The sequence below is a fragment of the Cetorhinus maximus genome, chromosome 7, assembly GCF_964194155.1.
Source record: "Cetorhinus maximus chromosome 7, sCetMax3.hap1.1, whole genome shotgun sequence".
Classification (NCBI taxonomy): Eukaryota; Metazoa; Chordata; class Chondrichthyes; order Lamniformes; family Cetorhinidae; genus Cetorhinus; species Cetorhinus maximus.
Genome location: NC_135885.1, coordinates 126315036 through 126331710, shown reverse-complemented (window position 1 = coordinate 126331710; position 16675 = coordinate 126315036). Strand labels below are relative to the sequence as shown.

The 16675-nt window shown below is 45.6% G+C and overlaps 1 long non-coding RNA gene across 1 annotated transcript in view; it reads left to right on the top strand.

The window, feature by feature from the left end:
* The window catches only part of LOC144682505 (uncharacterized), a 56831-nt gene extending 41347 nt beyond the window's left edge, over positions 1 to 15484 (top strand). Inside the window, exons 2-3 of the long non-coding RNA XR_013577060.1 lie at positions 13666 to 13741; positions 14510 to 15484. This is a non-coding gene — a long non-coding RNA (uncharacterized LOC144682505). The remainder of the gene's footprint in view (positions 1 to 13665; positions 13742 to 14509) is intronic.
* Positions 15485 to 16675: the final 1191 nt, after the last annotated feature.

Sequence of the window (16675 nt, the reverse complement as noted above, 5' to 3'; positions counted from 1 at the left end):
AATCTCTTCAAAAGAAACCCCTTTTTATCCATTGGAACCGCCTAGACCATGTGTTTATGCCTTTTGGCTTTCCTAGAATCATTTTGAGTTTCAGGTAATTTTTTTTTCCCTAAGAATTTTAAAATACCAACTGGTATGAGCTAATGTAACTTGTATGTATCAATCCCAATCAGCTTGGAAGCTGGTAAGAAGGGTTACCCTCTACTATTCTACAAGGGGGTGATACAAAGGTTGGTTCATCTCAAACAGAGGAAAACCCTGTTTTATCTTTCCAATACCTTCAAATTGTGATTTTTGCCAGAAATCTCAACTCAAACTTTATAGTCAAAACTTTGGAATGTTTGAGTATACTTTTCCAATAGGGACAATCAAACTGACTGAAGTTCACATTTCCTCTGCCCCTGCCTGTCACTGCTCATTAAACTCCTCTAGGGGTACCCCCTTTCTCTCCCTTTCTTTCTCTCTCTCTTCAGCACAAGCAGCTCTTGTAATTTAGATCAATTCTTTTTTTTTTAAGTTACAGAAAATTCAGTAGGGGACCTTTCGGGTCCCAATCATCCTTCCACATATTCCTATTCTCTGTTGTTGGCACCTGTTGTTGGGAGAAATTGATCTGCCGCTGCGACTGGCGCAACTTGACTGAGATATTTCTGTATTAGTTTAGTTTGTTGCAGATACAGGCTCAAAATAAGTACTGTAGCTTTGTCGGATTTATCACTTGTCTGACCTTTCCACCACTCCTTAGAGCCTAGTGGTGAGTCGCTCGGCCGCTAACCCTGTTTTTTTTTCATTTTATTGATCAACTTTTTATGCTTCTGGGCAAGGTGAAGGGGCATGGTTCCCTCACCTCCCCATTCCGCAACAAACTCAAGTTCAGTTTTCTCAGCCATAATCTCGTGCCTAACAGGGATCCAGTCGTCCCCCAGGACTCAATTGTCCCACTTTACTCATGCACCCAGGACTCAACCGTCGCCATCCACTTGAGTCTCTGGTCTAAATTTTGGATCTGCCCTATTAGACCTCCGTTCTAGTCTGATGCAAACAACTGGAGAGCATTTTCAAATGAAATATACTCACCAGATCATTGTTCCACCTACACAGATGTCCGGGAAAATCCTGCTGACTGAAAGGGAGTTGAAGCACCCTCCGATCCCGCAGCGAATACACGAGACTCATGCTTCTTTCACTGGTTTTATTCAAGTATGCAGGGGAGACTCTATCAATACAAGATGGGTACAGGCTCCCCGAATGTTTACATTTCCTTGCAATTATACTTTTCCCTTATCTTACTCTGTTTGCATGCACTAATGATCAATATGTACATGTTTTAACCTCATTACAGGACCCAATCATTTACACACGCAGTTAGTTCATTAGTCCTATCCTATTATCTTTGAGACACTTGTACATGATTATATTATCCACTCCTATTCAATATATACACACACAAACCTTGACCCTTATCTGGTCGAGACTACGACTTGTGGTTTATCAAAAGCCACCTCTTTGTCCATTGTATTTGGTTTTTAACTCTTTCACCTCCCCCTTTATCACTATGATGTGAGAATGCCTGATTATGACTTGTACTTTTCAAAACAGCTCAATCACATTTGTCATGGTTTACGCAATACTGCAGGAAAGAGGGAATCTAGAGACCAGTGGGAGCTGACTTTCAATGGTTGTAAACCTGATTCTTCCTTGGAAACTGGGTAGCTTTCCAATTGGCCATTGAATAGCAGCCAGCCCTATCGACACCCAAGGCAGATAATGTATATAAAACCAAAAAACTACTGCGGATGCTGGAAATCCAAAACAAAAACAGAATTACCTGGAAAAACTCAGCAGGTCTGGCAGCATCGGCGGAGAAGAAAAGAGTTGACCTTTCGAGTCCTCATGACCCTTCAACGCGGACAAGAAAAGAGTTGACATTTCGAGTCCTCATGACCCTTCAACAGTTCTGTTGAAGGGTCATGAGGACTCGAAACGTCAACTCTTCTCCGCTGATGTTGCCAGACCTGCTGAGTTTTTCCAGGTAATTCTGTTTTTATTTCAGTTAATGTATATGTTCAACTAGGCCTAGAAATAGGCATGCAGTCCACATGCTTGAAACCAGTGTAAGATTGCTTAAATATGTGGATCCAGGTCTCTATTGCAATTTTCAGGTACAAATAGGCAGATTGTGTATCAGGCACACACTAATCAGTTGTACCAGGTGTTGAGCAGCCTAACCAGCCATCCCGAATTTGAAGGGTGACAACCACTCAAGCCATTTTACCTTTGATTTTTGTGGGGCTGGGAGTAGTCTGCATCTTCAAGGGATCCCAGGTGATCGGTGACCAACACTAGAACATGCAGTTGAATGTCTGCTTCCTGCGCAATAGTCACAACTCCTTTAAGGCAATTCTCTGTGAGTGAGTTATATAAAGAAGTCAGATGAACAGATGGCTTCACAAGTCAATGATCACTGTATAAATGACAAAAAAAACTTTTTTGAAGTCCCAATGATATTCCTCCAGGGTTCCACACAGCAGTGTCCTGGAGATTGATCTTCAATTCCTAGAGATTCCAGGCCAATCCTGGAGTGCTTTGGTTGTCTAGACATAACAAGGTAAATTATTACAATACATTGAACGCTATGCTCTGCGAGGTTGTCACTGCTTGATATACAACATTTCCATCTAAAGTGGGCTAATGGTGAAGCAATGAAGGAGGAAACCAATTGAAGACAAGGGCAGAGCAGCTCATGAATAATCAGTTCAATCTGTAAAGGTGCAATACCAGGGGAGACATTCAATCATGTGTACATGTGCACCATATAGTGGCTTAAAGTTCCTCTCACCAACGTTGACCTCTGCACTACCTCCAACATCATTGAAGCCCATTGTTTAATCTTGGCTGCCTTAATTTGTAACATCAGAAAAAAAGGAAACTTGATCAAATTTCAAATAAAGTTGTTTGAATTTGTTGAAAGCACATTGAACACTCTGGAATTGATGAATGTGAAGGGCCCAGTGTGATTTATCCTCGTGCTTCCTTTGTTGAGAATGGAGCTAAAACTCCACCACTGTTCCAGTGCATTCCTTATGCAAGTCCAGTGTGTGGCAGAAAAGCTGAGAATGCAGCCAGAAGTCAGATTTGCTTGGCCCTAGCTTTCCCCGTGGAAGACTGTTTGTGGTTCAGCTTCTGGGAAACCCCTGCACGAGGTCAACCATGTTGGAAGGGGAAATGACAAGTGACAGGACTTTCACCCTCGGAGATACCTCATCCCCCATTTGAAGGGTGCAGGGTGGGCCAGCTAACTAAGTAAATATAAAAGTCTGTCAACCACTGTGGGAGTCATCTGGGGTCCAATGGGGTTCCAGCCTGGATTCTGGTCTGGAAATCTAGAGATTTTGGAAACAGAAAATATTTTTTTCAGTGGGCAGAGTCATCCCAGATTTGCACTAAGTGTGGTAGAGGGGCGTGTAAAACATTGTTTTACCCGAAGGCCGCAATGGTGGCTTTTCAGGCTGTAACGTTTCAAACCTGCTGAAATGATTATGCATTCCAGGGAAACATGCTGTTTCTATGGTGGGCGGGCACTCAATCACCCGCCATGACATCACCTCGCCAGTTCAGCACACCAGGTGCCATATTTGAAGTCCAGCGCGCACACATCTCAGTGCTTCCAGCCCACGACTGCTGCAGAGAAGACATGGCCCTGAAAGACAAAATGACTGTAGCCCCCGGCTTCAATTACGTATCCAACGAGTGCCTTTTGGATGTAGTGAAGGCTCGCCATGATGTCCTCTACCCCTGCTCTGGCTGCAGAATGGGCAGCAACCTCACTAATCCAACTTGGGAGGCGGTGGCAGCCGTGGTCAGTGCCAACACCCTTCAAAAGAGAACAGCTACCCAATGCTGCAAGAGGATGAGTGATCTCCTCTGTTCCGTCAGGGTAAGTCACCCTTCTCATCACTCACAACTCCCATGCTCACAAACCCATCACATGTCCACGGTGCCCTCACTCACTGTTGGTTCAAGGGACATCACCATTCACTCTCTCACACACACCTTCATTTTCCTCATCCCATCCATGGGACCACTCACCACCCACACATGCCAGACACACTTATCATCTGGCCTGGCAGGTATCCTGCTTACACTCTCTCCATCTCTATTCATGCAGCGCCAGCTGACACACGACACAAGGGAGAGATTGCAGACTGGTGGAGGAATGCCTGAAATTAAGATAATCATGGGCTTTGAAAACAGAGCCATCCAGTTGGCCAGCGAGGATCTGGACCATTCCTGTGCTGATGATGAGGTCAGTGCTGCTCTACCAAGTGAGGATCCAGCAGTGCAACATCCATCAGACAACCATGCTGTGAGTGATGTGTCCTGATTCACAGGCCACTGCCATGCACTAATTATCTCCCCTTGCTTTCGCAGGCACATCTGCCAAACAGCCGACAGGGTCCATGACCCAGGGTCTCCAATCAAACCCGAAGAAATCTCTATAGAGGAATCTGAAGGCACCCGCCTTGAAGTTCCATCACAGCGCTCACCCACACTCTCCACCAGCGCGGAGACACAAACCTCAGTGGAACTTAGCTTTACAGTAGTCTCAGGATCACAATCTGGTGAGCACGTCACACTGCCTGATACACAGACAGCAGCAGCAGGGACTCCCTAGGTTTCTGGCACTTGGCAGACTGCTGGAGGCCAGATACTTGCTGAGTCCAAGTCAGATGATGAGTCTCTGGACTGGGTCATGTCACAGTTGCTGGATTTGCAAAGGCAAGCTCGGAAACAACAAGAAGGGATCTCTGCAGCAATCCTTAGATTTCAAGACTCGATGGAAGAGGCCATCTGCTTTCAGGCTGAGGTGATAGCACCGACATGCCAACGCACAGAGGTCAACACTGGTAGGATGACGGCCGCCATGGAGACCTTGGTCCAGGATGTTGCTCCTGCACTGCTGTGTGGGTTCAACTCCTTCGCTGATGACATAGTTGGCCTCCAACAGTATGTACACGAGAGGGGTGTGGGGCAGCTTGATCCCACTCCAGCTACCCTTCCTCCTCAAGGAGTCAGCCAGGGGCCCTTGGGCGCCCATGGAGAAGAGGATCAGCTGGTGTACCTCCGGGGCCAGCCATCCAGGTGACCCTGGGAGTGTCCAACACATCTAAATCTCCAATTCCTGTGACCTCAGCAGCTCCAGCTCCACAGCTTGAAAGCAAGATGGGGCCCTGCAGGTCTCGGCCCTCCAGAGGACAACCTCTAAGTCATATTAGAGAGGGTGTAGCGGTCTGTAGCTGCCCCCACCTCCGCTGTTGATGGCTGGGGAGCACTCGGTAACGGCAGGGTTAGGAAAGTTAAGAAGATGTAGTTGCACAGCATGGGCACGGTTGTTACTTGTACATACTGTTCACCATTGTCATTAAACTCCCAAGAATGCCTCCCTGCCTCTGGCTCCTTGTTCTGATGAGTAGTGTTTGCGACACTCAGATGTGAAATCTTTCTGCACAAGCTAAAGGCAGGCGTCTCAGTCCACGGCCTCTTCCCTGTGCTCTGTGCAGCCTTCAGACCAAAGTGATGGTCCAGCCTCACACTCCCTGGAAACATTCCTGATGCCTGCACCTCGATGGGGCTTGTCATTGCTGCCAGAATGTCGTGGTCAGGCATCACAGAGTTCTCTCCTTCTCTCTGTGTGCTCTCAGCACCTTTAAGGTGGGGTTGGCCCCCATCTCTTCAGCATCTGTGACCAGTGATGCTGTGCTCCTGAAGGACTCAGGTGCTGAAGAAAGACAAAGGATCAGGTGCTTTTAAAGTTTCACGGCTGCGTCTTTATGAAATGACCCTGATCACAGAGCACAAGCGAGCCGCCCTCGGCCAAGCAGGGGTCAGACATTCTCAGAGTCTATGTGAAGACCTATGGGGTGTCCTCACTGCATGTCGTCATCATCCTTCTGGAATCGAAGATGAGGCCCTGGGCTGAGACAGTATCAAACTTAAAGGAAAAGCATATAATTACACAAAGACGGGTGGCAGGTCAGAAGATTAGAAAGAATATAAAGAACAGCAAAGAATAACAAAAAGATTAATAAGGAGGGAAAAAATTGAATATTAGAGAAAGCTAGCTAGTAACATAGAGAAGGAAGAGTTTCTACAGATATTTAAATAAGAAAGGAGTTTACAGCATGAGCGTCGGTCCTATGTAGAGTGCATCTAGAGAATTGATAATGGAAAGTAGGGAGATGGCGGATGAATTAAACAGGTACTTTGCTTCAGTCCTCACCTTAGAGGACACAAGTAAAACTCCAGAAATAGCTGTAAATCAGGAAATGGAAGGGAGGGAGATACTCAGGAATATTACAATCACCGGGGAAGTGGTATTGAGCAAATTGTTGGGGCTGCGGGCTGACAATTCCCCAAGTCTGGATGGACTGCACCCTAAGGCCATGAAAGAAGTGGCTAGTGAGATAGTTGATGCACTGTTTTAAATTTCCCAACATTCCCTGGATTTGGGGAAGTTTTCATTAGATTGGAAAATAGCAAATATAACTTCTTTATTCCAAAAGTGAAGGAGACCAAAGTCATGAAACTACAGGCCAGCTAACCCCTAACATCTATCATAAGAAAAATGTTAGAAGCTATTATTAAAGATGTTTTAGCAGGGTACTTAGAAAAATTCAAGGTAGTCAGGCGGAGTCAACATGGTTTTGCAAAATGGAAATCATGTTTAAACAATTTATTGGAGTTGAAGGAATTACATGTGCTATGGATAAAGAGGAACTGGTGGATTTACTGTACTTAGATTCCCAGAAGGCATTTGATAAAGTGCCACATCAAAGGTGTTCACAGAAAATAAAAGCTCATGGTGTAGGGGGTAACATATTGGCATGGATAGAAGATTGGTTAGCTAACAGGATGCAGAGAGTTGGCATTAATGGGTCTATGTCTGGATGACAGGATGTGAAGTTCGGTGTGCCACAGGGATCAGTGCTGGGGCCTCAACCTTTTACAATTTATATAAATGACTTGGATGAAGGGACCAAAGGAATGGTTGCTAAATTTGCTGATGACACAAAGATAGGTAGGGAAGTAAATTGTGAAGAGGATGTAAGGAGGCTACAAAATGACATAAATAGGTTAAGTGAGTGGACAAAGATCTGGCAACACCTGCCTCGTCTGGCCAGTGCAAAGGCCTCAACCCCGTCATCGTTGCCTTTGAGGATGTCCTCATTCTGATTCCCATCAGCGTCCTCCTCATGGGAAGAGGCCTCCTGTTCCTCCATCCCCCCTCAGCCAGCTCCTCTCCCCTTTGCAGTGCCAGGTTTTAGAAGGCGCGACAAACGACGACAATGCATGGCACCCTCTGTGGGCTGCACCAGGCTCCACCAGACCGGACCAGGCACCGGAACCTCATTTTCAGCATCCCAGCAGTTTGTTCCACCAAGTTGCGAGTTGCAGCATGAGCCCCATTATACCATCACTTTGCTGCAGCCTGAGGCTGGCACACGGGTGTCATCAGCCACATCCTCTGTGGATAGCTCTTGTACCCGAGGGGCCAACCCTGCAGCCTCTTTGGTCCTGGAAGACATCAGAGATCTGTGACTGACTGAGAATGTAAGAGTATTGGACAGACCTTGAAAACCATGCGTAGATCTGCAGGATGCACTTATGGTGGTCGCACACCAGCTGCACATTCAGCGAGTTGAATCCCTTGCAGTTGATATAGTTGACCGCTTGTTGCGATGGAGATCTGAGTGCCACGTAAGTGCAGTTGAAGGCACCCTGCACCTGTGGGAACCCTGAGATCTGGGCATATCCAATCGCTCCTGCATCCTGGCTGTCCTAATCCAGGGCAGAATGCACAAAGTTGTGTGCCCTCATGAAGATGGCATCTGTGACCTCATGGATGCATTTGTGGGTGGAAGCTTGAGATATCCCATAGATGTCACCTGTGGAGCCCTGAAAAGAGCCACTGGCATAGAAATTAAGCGCTACTGTCACTTTCATGGCCACTGGCAGTGGATGCCCTCCATGCCCTCGTGGCACCAAATCCTGCAGTAACTGACAGATGTGACCGACCAGTTCCCTAGACATACGCAGCCTTCGGCGACACTGGTCCTCAGCCATCTGCAGGAATGACTGGCGGCATCTATATCCCCCGGGTCCATCTAGGCGCCGACCAGCGACGGCTCGCTGTGGCTCTTTGATGGCATGTGCAGGAGCCCTGGCTGCCCTATCTTCCAGAGGGTGCTGCTCCTCCCTCTGTGCAGCCAGGTGCCTCATTTGCTCTTTTCTCAGCCGTTTTCGTTGCCTGTACACTATGAGGCATACAGCTAGTTCACTAGGCACCATGATCCTGATGTAGTCCTCCTGCTGGGCGAAAGAGAAGAAGTGTGGGTTAGCATGAGTGCACTAAGAACCTCTCTTGGTTAAGCCTGAAGGACACTTATCACATCCCAGAGAGTGCTGGCCACCACTTGGATGGCCAGAGTTTAGTGCACTCCGTGGCCGCCCAAAACCCCATTCACCTCCACCCTGCTCCAACTGACCAATTGCCAGCAGTTTTGCCCATTAGACTGCATGCTGTGCTCTCAGCTCAGGCGCAGGCATTCTCCTAACCCGCACTGCAAGGCTGCACTGTTAGCTTGAACCATAGGGTAGACTGGTCCAAATCAGGATGATGATGTTGCAAGGGGCTGTGAGTACCTCCAGCAGTGACTGCTCCATGTCCAGCTTTAGCAAGGAGATTGTACAACATGTGCAGTTGCCCAACTCTTCTACAGTCCACTAAAATGCTCATTACTTTGCAGCCTGTGCTCAGAGGTGAAAAGCTCTGGAGCACTTGGTGGCACTTTGATGCCTCTGTGTTGCTTGACTGGGCAGAGAAGCTAGAGGTCTGACTCCATCCATGTCAATGTGGCTGCGCCTCAGCTGCAGAGGAATGCTCACTTTATATAAGGTTTCCCTAATGTGTGGCTGCTTCCCTCGCCCACCCTCACGTGTTTGTGCACTACCTTCAACCACAGGGCTGCCCTTTGCTCGCTACCCACCCAATGCGCCTCAGCTGCAGGGCAGCCCTTGCCCCCCACCCCCTGCCAATGCACCTCAACCTCAAAACCCAATCGGTGGCTTGGGCGAGCAGTCCGCAATGTTACTGTGTACTCACCTCCAAGTTCCCCTCAAAGTGCAGTCCTCCAAGTACACAACTTTTATATACTGTTGTGAAACATGTCGGAGTGGGTGCACGATCCAGCAGCGAGGGAGGGGGAAGGGGGGGGTGCGATTCCAGTGGGCTGGGCTTATAATGATATGCAGATGTGTTACAATGAGGTTCCTGACGCCTGATGGCGGGAAACATGCCCAGCCATCAGCGGGCAGAGCGGACGATCACAAACTGGTTTCACGACATTGTGAAACCGATTTTTGGCCTTTGCGCCATATTGTACGCTCATGCCACCAAACACGCCTGAGACCAGTGGGCACGGACGATTCCACCCCACGTCCTCCCGCACAGGCAGCCTATGTCACATTTCGTGACTCCCTTGAGATGCCCCTGTTATAGCAAGGGCACCCAAAGGAGTTATTTAAGAAAGGGAATTGATCCCAGAAAGTCTGCAGTGGAAATTTCTTCGGGGCCAATTCCTGGTGAAAGGACCACTGATTTTCGGCCCCATTATCTGCTTCTACGAGCCTTGTGACACCGCGGGTAGCGACCTTGCCTTTGAATCAGAGGTTCCGGGTTCAAGTCCCAGTCCAGGACTTGTTGTCCAAGGAAGATGGGGGTCATAACATGGCCAAATAGGTTGAGTATCAACTTGTAAATCCTTCCAACTCACATCAATCACAGGTGGTAAGAGCAGGAGAGATTCCTGGTCAGCCATGTGATGGAAAGAATTTGAAGGCTCAACCAGCACTATCCATGGTGCCATGCATGTAAAAGTGTATGTTGTCACAACAACTCAACTCCTTCGGAGGGGGGGTTGGCTGGACAGTCTGAGGATCAGATTGGGATTGGTGCCAACAGAATGGGATTCAATCCCTGTTCCGGCTGAGGTGAATTTGGGGCATGCCTCCTTGTCCTACCCATGGTAGAGGTTGTGGCGCTGTGGGTCGGACCTGTTTTTGGGCAGAGAACTGAAGAAGATCTGCTTTGGGTTTATACCTTTGTGCCCCTTATAAGTATGTTCCTCCTGAGAAGAGCCGGTGAGATGGCTGTGGGGTGTCAGCTGGATGGGAATTGAGCTGTCCAGAGGAGACCTCTGATGTTGCTTCAGCAAGCAAACCACTCACAAAAACCTTTGCTTTTCAGCATTCACTGATCCTGTTTGAAACTTACTTTCCCAGTAGATTCTCTGTCTTTTCTTCCAGATGCTTCCAGTTTACACACTAATAGCAGCTGGAACTTTCCAAAGCCAGTGCTTGGCCAATATTTAACAACACACATGATGACAATATTTAACAATCACATGATGAAGCATTTGTGACCATGTGCAATAAGACAATCCCTTTTTTTGTACCAACTCCTTCAAGATTTTGCCTCCAAGGGACAGAATTAGTCTTTTGAAAGAAAGCTTGGCTTTGATTGAACCAAGCATGGTTTTAGATTTTGCGCTTAATTTTTGACTACAATTGCGGACAAGAGGCAGGGCAAACTGAACTCCTTTATCCTCTCACCATCTTTCCGTAGGCAGTGGTGTTTTTGAATTATTCTTCAAATCGACTGTGGCTTGTTTCCCCAAACACTAAGCTTGTGTGGTCCAATTTTATAGGTAACACGCCAGCAAACTCTCCTTATGATTAACTCAGAGGGTTAGTTTATTTCACATTCACACCCGGGGGCAGGGGTAGATGGGGATTGTTTGCAACCTCACACGCACATACACACACACATATACAGTAAAGAGTGGGGAGTAGTTTACAACTATGGTTAGCAACAGTAAAAGAACCACAGAAATTAATATTAGCTTGCGTGATTTCCAGAGTCTGGAAAGTCAAAGTCCAGAGGGTGTTTCCTTTGTGGTGGAGTTCAGTCCTGATGAGTTCTTGGTTGGAGACAGCAACACAAAAATCCTTGAATGAATGATAATGTAGCATGATGGGACTTCTGTGCTTAGGTTGGTTGGCAAGAAATGATCAGAGATTTTTTAAATGTACAGGTTTTGAGGAGTTGAGGCACAGTGACCAGCTGCTTGATCAGCTGGGGGTCCTGCTGCAGATCTGTTCGATTACTTGGTAATTCAGCTGAGAGTTTCTCGGTTCTCAAAGGAATGTAGAAATTTCAAAACGGTCACTCGGGTCATGTCACCTTCTTTCTCCACAATGATTTCAAAAGGAATATTTATCTAGTGGACTGGGACTGGCTTTGGTTTCAAGACTGATAATGCCTTTAGCTTTCAAAAGATTCACCATCTATGTTGAGCATCTTATGCTGCGGAGCCATTGTCTATGCAGACTCCCTGACTCTGTTAGAGGGGTAATCTTATAAAGATGAAAATGACATCCATTTTTCCTCAATGGTCCCCCTTTGAAATGGACTTTGGCTGTTCCAAGTGTGAGATGGGTCTGTTAGCACTTTGGCAAGAATAACAAGTTTTGATCCCTGTAAGTCTCCTGGTTTCATGAATATAATGCCCTTACAATTTGTTGTGTGATTCCACAATGATAGAGGAGGATTATTTTGTTCTTGTAACTTCTGTTGAAAGCTTCCAGAGCAAAGGGCCAATCCTGTAGTCATGTGACTTGTAGCAGCCATCTTGTTGGGTTCAGCAGAAAGCCCATTGTTAAAACAGCAAAATAAGAATAAAGTCTGATGTACACAGTTTTGGCTTCGTTCATGTCTTATTGACATAACACTACGCACTTAATCTTGTTGCAATTCCCTAAAATAACTGGGGATTGTATATCAGGTGCTTCATTCTATTAGAAGAAAGATAAAACAAAGCCATTAAGAATCTAATTAGCGGTCATTAGGTAAGGCTTGGGAATACCAGATAAGAATAGCCAAACTAAGCATAATCAGAAAGAACCTACAGACACCGCACCAGGATGTTTAGCTGTCTCTGAAATGATTGGAGGGTATCTGTCCACCATTGTATACCCAACACTACAATCTTCTAGTTAGGATATTAGCATGGATAAGAAGCAGGTGGCGTTCTCCCCACACATGCCATTATCCATGCAGCCACATGTACAGGTCCAAGCATATGCAACTGAAAATGTTCAGGGACAAGTGCTTTCATGGGCACAACTACGTCAGGAATTGTCTGTCAAGAAAAGACAGATGGCAAGATTTTCTAGCTCTGCCCACCGCCGAGATTGTCCAGTCTCGCCGAAAGGCAATGGACTTTTGGCTGGGCTGTCAAATCTCATGTGCCTGGTCCCACCACGATGGGGCCGGAAAATCCCGGCCAGAGAATGGGGAAGCAAGTTTCAGCCAGGATCAGGAAACCTTGAAGCAAAGATTTTGGTGACTGCTTTACTTCCTAAAGTAACATCAGCAGGCCCCTTCATCACCAGCCAAGGATCTCATTTAAAATGACAGAACTGTAAGGAAATGTTGCAAGGTTGACTTACAGCCAAACTCAGACACCAATAATGTTTTGCAAAAAAATCAAATCAACTGTGTTGACATCTCAGTGGAATCCATTGTAAGCATTGTTCACATGAACACCACCTTGAAAATAATTACACTGCTACAGTTTCATGTATCCCATGTGGTAAACTAATTGTTGCAAATTGTTTATATGTAGGAGTGTGTAATCCCTCTTCATTTCATCATTGTATAGTGTGATATTCTGCACCCACTGAATGGTCCCAGTTGTAACACAAAGCAAATTCTTTTGGTTCCAATTCATCATTAAATTGTTTTGCCTTTGTATTGCACATTCTTTCTGTTTTGCCCACAATGATTTTTTTTTTAAGAGTGTGTACAGCTTAAATCTGCTCAACTAGTCAAATAAATATAATTAGCAGGTTGCCGTTCAATTTCTTTCAGTTGTGACAAAGATTAAGGTTTTTCTGTCTAGCTTTTAGTTTTGTAGCTGCTCTGTTAAACCCACTCTTAATGCATAAATTTATTGGCTCTTTTGAAAGCGATATAAACTTAGGCCCAAGTTTCTACCATTACCATTGTACAAATGTGTGTTCGCTCTTAGAAGATGCAAAATCACAGGTTAATGTAGTATTATGGTTTGTAGGGGTTAATGTGTGGGACTGTATTAAAAACACCGCCCGTAATTTTGATGTAAGAGAACACGCAATCAGGAGAGGAGAGTGAAAATGTTCATGGCTTCAGTAGTGTAACACCAAGTCATGAGTAGCTGTATGTTGTTTAGTTGTGTATAGTAAGCCAGATATTGTTTGGACACACCAATGTCTCAGCAAGACCCAGGTGAGGGGGGTGGAGCTGGTGCCAAATACTGATGCCCTGGGTCCGGGGGTCCCAGCCTGGACGCGGGCTCAGTGTTTCAAACAGTTTCTCGTCATCCGTGCTGAGCAGCCAGTGCTGCAGAACTGAAAGACCAGCTTTAAAAATACGGGTCTGTCAGGCTGAGATTTCCGATAGGTTTTTAAGCTGGTCTGTCAGTATCAGGCCAATTTCTATAGTTTCTGCTGCTGCTTCCAGCCTTCGGGCAGCTTAACAATTCCGCCTTTTCTTTTTTTGAAAAGCCCGCTGGGAAACCTCAAAGCTGCCCAAAGGTGAGAAGCAGCAGCAGCAACTGAGAGTGTTGCTGCTTGAAAAATGGTAAGTCACATCCCTGTCATTTTGGAACCAATTGGATGCTGTCTGGATGGGGGCGATTGTGGGGGGTGTTGGAGGGAATGTTGGAGAGGGGATTGGGGGGAATGTTGCAGGGGGACTGGAGGGGGAGTTGGGGGAATGTTAGTGTGGGGTTTGGGGGGAATGTTAGAGGGGGGGTTTGGAGGGAATGTTAGAGGGGGGTTTGGAGGGAATGTTAGAGGGGGGGTTGGGGGAAGGTTGGAAGGGGGTTGGGGGGAAGGTTGGAGGGGGGATTTGAGGGGAATGTTAGAGGGGTTTGGGGGGAAGGTTGGAGGGGAGGTTTGGGGGGAATTTTAGAGGGGAGTGTGGGAGGGAAGTTGGAGGGAGGTTTGGGAGGAAGGTTGGAGAGGGTTTTGGGGGTAAGGTTGGATGGGGGAGTTTGGGGGCAAGGCTGGATGGGGGTTTGGGGGCAAGGTTGGATGGGGGCATTTGGGGGCAAGGTTGGATGGGGGGGTTTGGGGACAATGTTGGATGGGGGGGTTTGTGGACAAGGTTGGATGGACGGTTTGGGGGAAGGCTGGAGGGGTGTAGGTTGGAGGGTAGGTTCCATGAGGTTAAAGGGGGTTTGGTGGGAGGTAGAGGGGAAAGTTGGAGCGAGGGTTGGGGGGAAATTAGTGGGGGGGCATTGGGGAGAAATTAGCAAAAAATTTGAATTGTTTTTGTAGATGTTGTGACTTCTTTGCAGACACTGTCCTAACATCAGTTGCTTGTTCTGTGATTAATTATTCTTAGAGACTCAGCATTCGGCCTTTGAATTCACCATTGTTCCAGTCACTCTGCCTACTGCATGAGGTGTAATAAAAGAGAGACAAAACCTGCATTTATACAATACCTTTCATGATGACCCAAAATCCTTTACAGCCAATTAAGTACATTTCAGTTGTAGTCACTGGTGTAATGTCAGCAATGTTATCAAATGGCAGAGCATGCTCAATGGCCAAAATGGCCTACTCCGGCTCTTAATACATATGTTCATGTGTCATTCTGAGACCGATGAGATGACCTGGGCTAGATGGTCTTTGTCATCCATAATTGTCTGGAGAACAGAGAGTGGAATTATGGCAGGAGTTCTGTTTATTTTGTTGCTAATGAAAGTTTACTGCGAGTGGGCTTTGTGGGGTGAGATTGCTAGGACAGGATAATGGGCTCATAATGAATCAGTAACTTGTTTTACATTGCACATTTTCAAGGAACTATCATATTTTTCCTAATATCTTGTGGGATATTTTAAAGCAGATTTGTGTGTGTGTGTGCGCATGTGTGCGTGCATGTGTGTGTGTGTATGTGTGTGTGTGTCTAATTAAATTAACTTCTAAAGACAAATGGAAATCATGATGGGATTTACAAATCGAAAGGGGTAAAATATATTTAAAGAAGGATGGAAGGCTGTGTGAGATCCTGAAAGGTGCACCGTGTGAAGCAGACTGATAGGAAAAGCCCCTAGCCACCCTGAAGAAGTTTGATGTTCCAGTAACCAAAGTTCTGTAAAAAGCCTTTGGAATTCCATTGTCCAGTGGGTGCTTGTGGTAATATGGCTGGATGACTTTATAAATTTGGAATCTATTTGGAATGTTGCCTTAAATGGGGTGTATAGTTGGGAGTCTGGTTAAGGAGATATTTTGGGAACTGCTATAACTGTGTAACTGTAATCTTGTGTGTGTGTTTAAGCTTTTTCTTCTTTTGTTAATAAATGTTTTAGTTTCATCTTTAAAATCTCTAAAGGTGGTAGTGGACTAATTAGTACTGACTTCAGTGCACAAGCCTTCTCATAATAAATACAAGTTGCAAAATCATTGTGAGAGTGTGGCCAAGTTTCCTTTGTGGATTTGGTCAGCCTGGCAAATACCACCTGCCATATCGTAATAATATGATTCTCAAGAGTCTTTTGACTTCAATCTTGTCCCTTTGTCTACTTATCTATTATCCCACTCTATCTTGGTGCTTTTTATGAGTTTTTTGAGGTATTGAAATATTGTGATAAAGCAGTGTTGCATGATAGATATTGAAAATATATTGCAGTGAGAAGTGGCAGGTCTAAAGAAAAAATCATGAAACACATACAATTATGGACCATTCAGTCATTGTTCCCTGGCCTCCTAAAAGTTCTGCTGCAAAGACACAATGGAGGGCCTGGAAACAGGAAAAGCACTGGGACCCCATGGTTTCTCTCCCTTTCCCTGCTTTTCAGCAATCATTCTTCAGCTAGACAAATCAACATATAGCAGTTAAATGATATGTGCTTTCCCCAACAAGCAGAGGAAGCATGTTTCCTTAATTCCCTTTTTTATTCCTTATTTTTTTTGCATGCCTTTACTACAAAATAGCATAACTTACATTAAATTAGAATGAACTCTTTTTCGTTAGTGTTTCTACTAAGTTCCTCATACTCAGTTTAGATGGTTGGGATAGTTTTGCTTCCACAAGTAATCACAGAAATATATGAAATATGTTCAAATCATTCACAGGTGGCTTTTCAATAACTCTAGCAGTGCAGATATGAACCGTAGCACCTTAAAAGCATTAGTTAAAAAGTCACAAGTTACTTCACGCCATCCCTTCATTGTCTCTGGATCAAAACACTGCAACTCCCTCCCTAACAGCACTGTGGGCATACCTACACAGTAAGGACTGCAGCGGTTCAAGAAGGCAGCTCAATACCACCCTCTCAAGAGCAATTGGATGGACAATAAATGCTGGCCTTGCCAGTGATGTCAGCAAAGAATATGAATAAAATATTTTCCTTGCTCATTTCTCAATTTCAGCACAGTCACACCTTTCCATATTTTCTTTTCCATTTTTATCAAGTACAAGCAATAACATAATCAAGTTCCAAATTCCTATGCTAATTAAAAGGTAAACAAACTAAAATACTAAAGGCTTCCAAATTACACTGTTAAG